Below are 9,772 nucleotides of genomic sequence, written 5' to 3' on the forward strand. Positions count from 1 at the left end.
CCAAAAGACCACTGAAGAAAATACCACCTTAAAAATTAGATTGGAGCAAGTGGAAGCTAGTGACTTTGTGGGAAATCAAGATATTATAAAACAGAGTCAAAGGAATGAAAAAATGGAAGACAAAGTGAAATGTCTCATTGGAAAAACCATTGACCTGGAAAATAGATCCAGGAGAGATAATTTTAAAATTATTGGACTATCTGAAAGCCACGATCAAAAAAAGAGCCTAGATGTCATCTTTCAAGAAATTATCAAGGAGAACTTCCCTGATATTCTAGAGCCAGAGGGTAAAATAGAAATTGAAAGAATCCACAGATTGCCTCCTGAAAAAGATCCCAAAAAGAAAACTGCTAGGAATATTGTCGCCAAATTCCAGAGCTCCCAGATCAATGAGAAAATACTGCAAGCAGCAAGAAAGAAACAATTTGAGTATTGTGGAAACACAATCAGAATAACACAAGATCTAGCAGCTTCTACATTAAGGGATCAAAGGGCTTGGAATATGATATTCTGGAGGTCAATGGAGCTACAATTAAGACCAAGAATCACCTACCCGGCAAAACTGTGTATCATGCTCCAAGGCAAAATATGGATTTTCAATAAAATAGAGGACTTTCAAGCTTTCTCCATGAAAAGATCAGAGCTAAATAGAAAATATGACTTTCAACCACAAGAATCAAGAGAAGCATGAAAAGGTAAACAAGAAAGAGAAAGCATAAGGGACTTACTAAAGTTGAACTGTTTTGTTTCCATTCCTACATGGAAAGATGACGTGTATAATTCATGAGGCCTCAATATTAGGGTAGGTGAAGGGAATATATATATGGAGAGAGGGAGAGAAAGGGACAGAGAGAGAGAGAGAGAGAGAGAGAGAGAGAGAGAGAGAGAGAGCACAGGGTGAGTTGAATATGAAGGGATGATATCTAAAAAAATAAAATAAAATTAAGGGATGAGAGAGGAATATAGTAAGAGAGGGAGAAAGGGAGAGATAGAATGGGGTAAATTATCTCACATAAAAGTGGCAATAAAAAGCAGTTCTGTTGGGAGGGAAGAGGTGGCAGGTGAGGGGGAATGAGTGAATCTTGCTCTCATCGGATTTGACCTGAGGAGGAAATAACATACACACTCAATTGGGTATTTTACCCCACAGGAAAGAAGGAGGAAGGAGATAAAAAAGGGGTGATGATAGAAGGGGGTCAGATAGGGGGAGGAGGTAATCAAAAGCAAACACTTTTGAAAAGGGAAAGTGTCAAGGGAGAAAATTGGATAAATGAGGATAGGATAGGAAGGAGCAAAACATAGTTAGTCTTTTACAACATGAGTATTGTGGAAGGGTTTTGCATAATGATACACATTGGCCTATGTTGAATTGCTTGCCTTCTTAGGGAGGGTGGGTGGGGAGAGAAGATGGGAGAGAATTTGGAACTCAAAGTTTTAAAAATAGTTGTTCAAAAAATAAAGTTTTTGCATGCAACTAGGAAATAAGATATATAGGCAATGGAGCATAAAAATCTATTTTGCCCTACAAGAAAGTAAGGGAAAAGGGGATGGGGGGAGTGGGGTGACAGAATGGAGGGTTGACTGGGGAATGGGGCAATCAGGATATATTCCATCTTGGAGTGGGGGGAGGGTAGAAATGGGGAGAAAATTTGTAATTCAAACTCTTCTGAAAATTAATGCAGAAAACTAAAAATATTAAATAAATTTTAAAATGATTTTAAAAAATCATAAGAATAATCCACATATACAGTGAAGGCATCCTAGAAGAAGATAGTAAATAAGAACAGGCAAGTTCTTGCAAGAGATATTCCACAATATACCACACCTTTACCATTACAGAAGAAACTGAAAGAAGTAGAGAATACAAGATCCTGTTATAATTTCTTTTTTTAACAGTAAAAGATATATTTGATTTCATAAAACAAAATGTCACTTTAAAGGCTCTCCTTGAGCAAGATGTTTCCATGCATACATGAAAATTATACAAGCTTCCTTAATATGATGAGCTCATTCATGCTAAAGAGTTAGACTTTTGATAGATTATCTCCTCCTAATTATGGATCACAGATTTAGAGCTGGAAAGGGTATAAGAGGTCATATAATCCAAATCATTTTGAAGATAAGATTCAGAGAAAGAAATAGACTTGCTCAAGGTTAAATAGGCAATAAGTAGCAGACCCAACATTCAAACCCACATCCTTTGCTACTCAAATCTCACTGCTATTCCTGCCATATCACCTGATGGTATTTGCATTTTTAAGGGAAAAAACGAATGTTAAGTACACACATACACATACACATACACACAGAAGAAGAAGAAGAAGAAGAAGAAGAAGAAGAAGAAGAAGAAGAAGAAGAAGAAGAAGAAGAAGAAGAAGGAGAAGGAGAAGGAGAAGGAGAAGGAGAAGGAGAAGGAGAAGGAGAAGGAGAAGGAGAAGGAGAAGGAGAAGGAGAAGGAGAAGGAGAAGGAGAAGGGGAAGGAGAAGAAGAAGAATGGTGAAAAGTGCTGAGAAAGATAATTTAGGTAAGGGGGCTTTTCTTTTATGCAGAATCATAGAATTTTAAAAGTTTTCTAATTTAACCTGCATCACCAGCACCTAGCACATAGTAGATATTTAACAAATGTTTCTTCAGTGATTGATTCTGCTTGAAAGCTCCCAGTAATGAGGAACTCTACTTTTGGATAGCTCTCATTCTTAGAAAAATTGGCACGCTAATTCATTGTTGATGGAATTGTGAACTGATCCAAGCATTTTAGAGATCAGTCTGCAATTATGCCCAAAGAGTTATTAAACTGCCTATATACCCTTTGACCCAACAATACCACCACTAGTTCTATTTCCAAAAACAATTAGGGAAAAAGGAAAAGAATCTATATGTTCTAAAAATATTTATAGCAGCTATCTTTGTGGTAGCAAAGAACTGGAAATTGCAGGGATGTCCATCAATTGAGGTATGACTGAACAAGTTGTGGTATATGATTGTGATGGAATGCTATTGTGCTATAAGAAATGATGAACTCAATAATCTTAGAAAAACATGGAAAGATTTACACAAAATAATGAAGAGGGAAATGAACAGAACCAAGAAAACACTGTATACAGTAATAGCAATATTTTTAAGAACTTTGAGACAATGTCACTTTGACTATTATAAATACTAAAATTAATTATAAAGGATATATGAATAAAGATGCTATCTGCATCCAGAGAAAGAACTGACATAATAGAAGTATGTATAGAATTCTACATCTATACATATTTGTGTCTAATGGTAGCCATCCCTAGGGCAGCGGAAAAAGGAAAAAAGGCATTTATATGATAATTTTGTTGAATATTTAAAAGGAATAGCAAGTTGTGCATAGTAGATTTGCAGTTTCATGTGCAATCATCTTTTTTTATTTTACAATGTTATGGAAATGCTTGTTTTAATCCATAAATTAAAATAAAATAAAATTTAAAAGATTTTTTTTTTACTACAAAACAGTATCTACCTCCTTCATATGCTACTTTGTGATCCCAGCTCTACCCTCTGGGCCAAGCAGGATCAGTATAATCCCTCTTTGCACATTATAGCTCTTAACATTATTCTTCTTAGAGTGAAGCCAGCTATCCCCAGGAGTGACCACATGTGTTTGGGGTTAGCTTGAGGAGTGTGTGTGCGCGTGCGTGTGTGTGTGTGTGTGTGTGTGTGTGTGTGTGTATGTGTATGTATGTATGCCAGAGTACTTGAGTGTGAGTATCATATATGCTATGTGAATTAAATGCCTTTCTTTCTTTATCTTCCTGCCTCTCCACCTACTGTGCTATTCATCATCAAAATCTTTACCCAAGAAAAGAAAAATTAAAGAGTCATAGTACTTTATGCTATTGTCTTTTTTGGTTATGCAAAGATGAATCATGAATTCAATATTTATTTTTACCCTTGCCCTTTGTTCAGCCAAGCAACCTACTTCAAAAGCATTATCATTCTCACCAAAATTCAGATTCCTTGCCAAATGAAAATGATTCCCTCTTACAGGGAAAAAAAATTGGATTATTAACAATAGAAATCTGAAAATGTGTTGAAGTCATGAATGCATTTCCCTGCAGTATCTGTGCCTCTCACTTAGGGAGGCAGTACTCACATTTTGAGTTTTCACTAAAGGGGATGCCTCGCATATCATTTGCTAAATTTACATCAAATACAATATTAAGTATCTACAACAGAGTGTCTAAGTATGGAAGTCAGTATTTTAATATAATTGCCCATTTATATTAAAAGCCTCTTATAAAAATCTTTCCCCCTCCTGAAATATCCCCCTTTTCCCCCAAGGAGAATAATAGTCATAATTACACGGTAGTAACACATGACAGATAATGTTCCAATTTTAGAAAATTAGCTCTTTCTTAGACTTGCTATGAAACTCTTTTTTTTCCTTGATCTGACTCTAGTATCAGTGTCATATAGAATAGGGGTATTATTTTATTTTTAAGGGTAAAGAACTGCCAAGCAAAGAACCCACTAAGGTAAAATTATTATGTAAGCTCAGTTGTGTTACTTCTATAGAAAATCAAGATAACTAAACATTGTTTTTGTTCATCCCCAAAGCAGTTGTTTTTTTAAGTTACTTTTCTGTCTCTTTTGAATTTAAAAGAAATGTGCTTATAGCATATTCATCCTTCATTTGCTAGGCCAGGACTTGTATGGAGCAGACTGTAGACTTAAGATATAATTTACTTTTGGATCCAGCTTAAGTGGATTATTGTACCAAGTCAATTCAAAACCAGTTCTAAAATTCAGTATTCATTTCTTCAACTCTATCGTATCCAAAGGGGATACAGTGTAATGGAGAAAGCACTAGATGAGGCTCAGGAGATGGTTTTGGAGACAATTCTGCTATTGGTTTATTGCATAACTTTGGGATAAGGCACATTAGTTTGCTCATCTGTGAAATGAGCGTGTTGGCCTAGAACCTAAGATTACTACATCATGTTACTTCTCTATATATACAAAAATATTATCAATATTATCAATATTGATGACAACTGGTATTTGAGGTTTATGAAGTACATTGCCTCATTGAAACCACAAGACAACCCTCTTGGTGGATACTACAGTTATGATTACTACCGCTTTATAGATGAGGAAACTGAAGACAAAGAGATGAAATAACATGGCCAGACTCACATAACTAGTATGTGTTGCAAACATGATTAGAACCCTGGTCTTGCCTGACTCTAAATACAGCATCCTCTTCTCTAAACCATAGTGCCTCACGTACAGTTAAAGTCTTTAAGAACCATTCAAAACCCCAATTGTGTGTAGCCTCAACAGAAAGAAGCAATCTTGGTGGAACAAGTAATATACCTGAGACAAAGATCTATGTCCCCCTCCTCTTTATCTTTTTTTCTCCATCCCCATAGCTTCCATAACACCCATAACCTCTCAAGAAGTAAATGAATTTAGCCCAAATTTTCTAAGGTTTGTGCTGCTCACCTATGGCACTTACAATCTGTACCAAATAATTTAGTACTTTACAATATGTTCTCAAGAAACAATTGGGAGTGGTGGACAGAAAACTGGCATTGAAGTCAAGACCTGGGCTCAAGTCCTTCATCTGATGCATACTAGCCATTTGATCCTGTCAGTCAGTCAGTCAATGAACATTTATTGAACATCTACTATGTGCCAGGTACTGTGCTAAGTGCTGGGAATACAAAAAGAATCAAAAGACAGTCCCTGCCCTCAATGAGCTTACAATCTAATGGGGGAAAAGTCCCACCAATATGTGAATGCAGATTATAGATTCAGAATCCCTTTTACTAACCTTTACACCATGAAACCGATTTGGGGTAAGTCATTTACATTTTCAGTGCTCTAGAAAATTCTCTAACACTACAAATTGCAGAGAAAGTGCTGATCTTCATTAGTAAAATGAGAATCTGCTCATCTGAAAGTTCCTTTTGCCAATCAAATCAGAAGTCTGATTGCAATTTCTAATACATTCTTACACCATCCTCTTGTTTCTTATCTCCACAAAAAGATTATAACTCCTCTAGGGTTGGGCTGATCTTTTGTATTCTCTCACTAATTTTAACACATAGTAGAGATCCTGTAAGAACTTGTTAACTATTCCAGAATTGCCATTACAGTCATATCTGAGAAAAGAGGTAGCAAAAAATACTTTTTCAGTTTATCTAACATTTGCTAATTCTTGAATTTTCTATATGTCTAGCACTTAACATAGTGCCTGGCACTATGATTGATTGATAAATTATGTGGAGTTCTGCATACTTTGAATCATGGAATCACATAGAAGGGACTACAGTCTAACCCCATCACTTTATAATGAAGAAGCAGAGATCCAGAAAAGTGAAGTGACTTACCCTAGGACAAAGAGCTAGCTAAAGATAGCAAGGTGAATTGGTGAGAGTGCTGATTTGGGGTCCAAGGACATGAGTTCAAATCCTGACTTGCCCACTTTACAACCCACTTTACTCCACTGTGGCTCTCAGTTTCCTTGACTATAAAATGATGGGATCAAACTAGACAGCCTCAAAGTTCCCTCCATCCTAGTTTGGACGAGAGACCTGTTCAAACCTTCTTTCCACTACCTAACTGAGAAGAACAATTTCTCCAGTTTCCAACACAGACATCCCTGCTGGTCCTGGAGCAAGGTGAACAGGCAAAAAAAGAAATATTGCAGGCACTGACACATCCATAGCAATGACAGAATGGAAATCATGGGGGCTCTCCTCAGAGGAGACTTGCAGCATGACATCTGTTTATGCGATTGGCCAATCTCTAGAGAACAGAGCCACCACAGGGCTGAGGAAGAAGGTTGAGAGTGCATGCTTAACAGTGCAATGCTGTGATTAACAACCCTACTGGATGAAGCAGCTGAGCAAAATAGGCTCCATTTCTAAAATCAAGGAACTCTTTTAAAAATTATCCACAGGGAATACACTTGCTCAGAAAACCAAGGCACAACAGGGAACCTCTGTTTCATCCAAGATAAACAGGAGCCAGCAGCAGGCACAAATCGTAGACCATGAATCAACAGCCCAGTCACCCGGACCCCTGCACTGAGCAGATACTTGAGGTAGCAACATAAATTTAAAGCTTGAAGGGAACTTGAAGGCCACTGAGTCCAATCCTTCATTTTACAAATGAAGAAACTGAGGCTAAGTAACTTACAGCTAATGAGTAGCTGAGGCATTTGAATTCCGGTCTGTTTGACTCCAAGTCCAGAACTCTACTAATTATGCTTCCTAGCTGCCTATCCGATATTCACTGGAAAATGAACATACAAATGTCTGAAAGGGAGTGTGTGTGTGTGTGTGTGTGTGTGTGTGTGTGTGTGTATGTGTGTGTAAAACTCAATGTCTTTGGCAGAGAACTGCTAGCCATATTTTCTCTATCTCCCACCTCCATGCCTTTGCAGAGGCTATTTCCCACTCTTTCCCAGTGCCTGAGAATGCATTCTCTCCTCATTTTCACCACTTAGAATCCCTAACTTCATTCAAGGCCTCACTCATGTACAAACTCCCATGGAAAGTCTTTCCTGATCCTCTTAGAGCACTGCCTCTGTTCTCATCTAATTTGATATATATTTATCCATAGGCTCCTTGAGGACAGGGACTCTGTCTATGTGTGCCCAGGGCCCAAAAGCAGTGCTTTACACATAAGAGGAACTGAATAAATCCTTGCTGGTTGGATTGATCAGATTTTGTCCCCCTACAATCCCCCACTAAAAACAACCTCCTCCTTCCTAGATAGCAACATTTGAGACATAACTGACTTTTGATGGAGAATTATTTTGTCAGGCCTAAAAAACCCCCACAAAACAACCCACACAGGGGAAGAACATTTAATACTCTATTTAATATAAATAAGGGGATTCACAAAGTCTGCAACTTCCACAGATCCTGGGATTGTGAAGATTAAACGTACCCAGCTTGTTGTAAACAGACCTCAGCTCCTTCCTTCTCATTATTCACTTGAGCTTGAGCTATGGAATGCAACAAGGACCTAGTTAACAGAGGATTGTCCTCCCTTGAATTTGGATCAACATTAAGAGAGGAAAGACTGCTTAAAGGATTTGATCACGTGCTGCAAGCTTTGCTGTGGCACTTGGGCCAATTACTGAAATAAACATATTCATCTTGGTCTAAATGAGTGAGTCAGCGAATTGAAAAGCCATTCATATGAGGGGGAAATAAAACGCTTCTGCTGGTTTTGTATGTTTGATTATAATATTATCTTACCAGCAGCACCTGTCCTAGCATCTGTTTGTTGTCAGTAAAATAGTCAAATTTGCTCTTGGTATTTTTTTTCTGTTCATTTCAGCTGCTCCCCAAAGCCATAAAACCAAAAAAAAAAAATCAGTTTAAAAGATAAACTCTGAGGTTCAGAATAAGACGGGAAAGGCAAAGATGAGATAGCAGGGGAAAATAGGTACAGAGAAGGAAGGAAACAGTAAAAAGCTAGCTAGCTCAGAGAATAAATGAGGACCTAGGGGGCTTTCAACTTCTAGGTCACCAATTCAGATCTGTCCCCTGCTATGGAGTGACCAAAAATTGCCATTACTTGATAACTGCAAAGTGGTCAATCCTGTAGTCTGTGGTTAATTCCTAGGCAGGTTTGAGCAGAACTTTCCATGCTGTATTTGCTGAGTCATGGCCCTTCTCCCATTGAACTTACATGAAAGCTCCCCCCCCCCCAAAAAAAAAAGAACCCCTCTGGTCTCAGTTGTCCCTGGTAAAAAGCCAAATGAGAAACATCTGACACTTCTTTCCATTTTATTTCCCTCTGGAGGTTGTTGCTTCTTCAGTTATACTGGTATTATCACTCCCGAGAATGATAACATTCACATGTTGAAAGCATGCCTGTCCTTATAAGAGTGGGTCAAATGTGTTATATTCTTCCTGGATTTTCAAGCTGACCCGCACTTCTCAAAATAAGACAAAATTTAAGTAATCCCCCATTCCCATTCGATTTTTGGTAATGATAGATATTCTCATGATAGTATCATTGAAATGTGACTATATGATCCAACACACCAAGGGGGCTGGTTTGGGGCTAATCCGTCAAGAATCAGTTTCCTGCAAGGTATCTTCCAGATCATCTACCGTTTCATCAAGGCTCAGCAAATATTCCCATACCCCTATCCCCACCCCAATAACTTTCATGGAATCATTTAGATTTAGAGTTGGAAAGAACCCAAGAGGCTATTTTATCCAGCCTTCTTATTTTACAGATGAGTCACTTAATCTCCCTTGCACAAAGTCACACATTTGGTGCAATGGTTCTCAAACTGTGTCATCTTAGGACCGCTTTACACTCTTTAACAATTATTGAGTATCCCCCTAAAGAGCTTTTGTTTATATGAATTATATCTGCATTAGAAATGAAAATGTATTAGTATTATTATGAAAATAGTTGGAGACCACCTGGACTCTTCAGGTCACAGTTTGGGAACAATTGCCACAATAGATGAGGGCCAGACTTGGTATCGGAATGACCTGGGATCAAGTGAGGCTCGACACATAATAACTGTGTGACCATGGGCACAACCTCTCAGTTCGCCTAGGTAACTCCATAAGACTATTAAGTTACAGACAAATTGCCAATCACCAACTCTGGAGGGAGTTTCCACATCACTATGCACTATGAAATCACAGTTCCACACCCCTATCCTCAAAAAAGGATAGTATAATATGTATGTTACCTTGTATTTGCTGTTAAAAATAAGACCCGTTTCTTCTCTACAGGAATTCACTAGAACACA

Source organism: Trichosurus vulpecula, chromosome 2, assembly GCF_011100635.1.
Source record: "Trichosurus vulpecula isolate mTriVul1 chromosome 2, mTriVul1.pri, whole genome shotgun sequence".
Taxonomy (NCBI): domain Eukaryota; kingdom Metazoa; phylum Chordata; class Mammalia; order Diprotodontia; family Phalangeridae; genus Trichosurus; species Trichosurus vulpecula.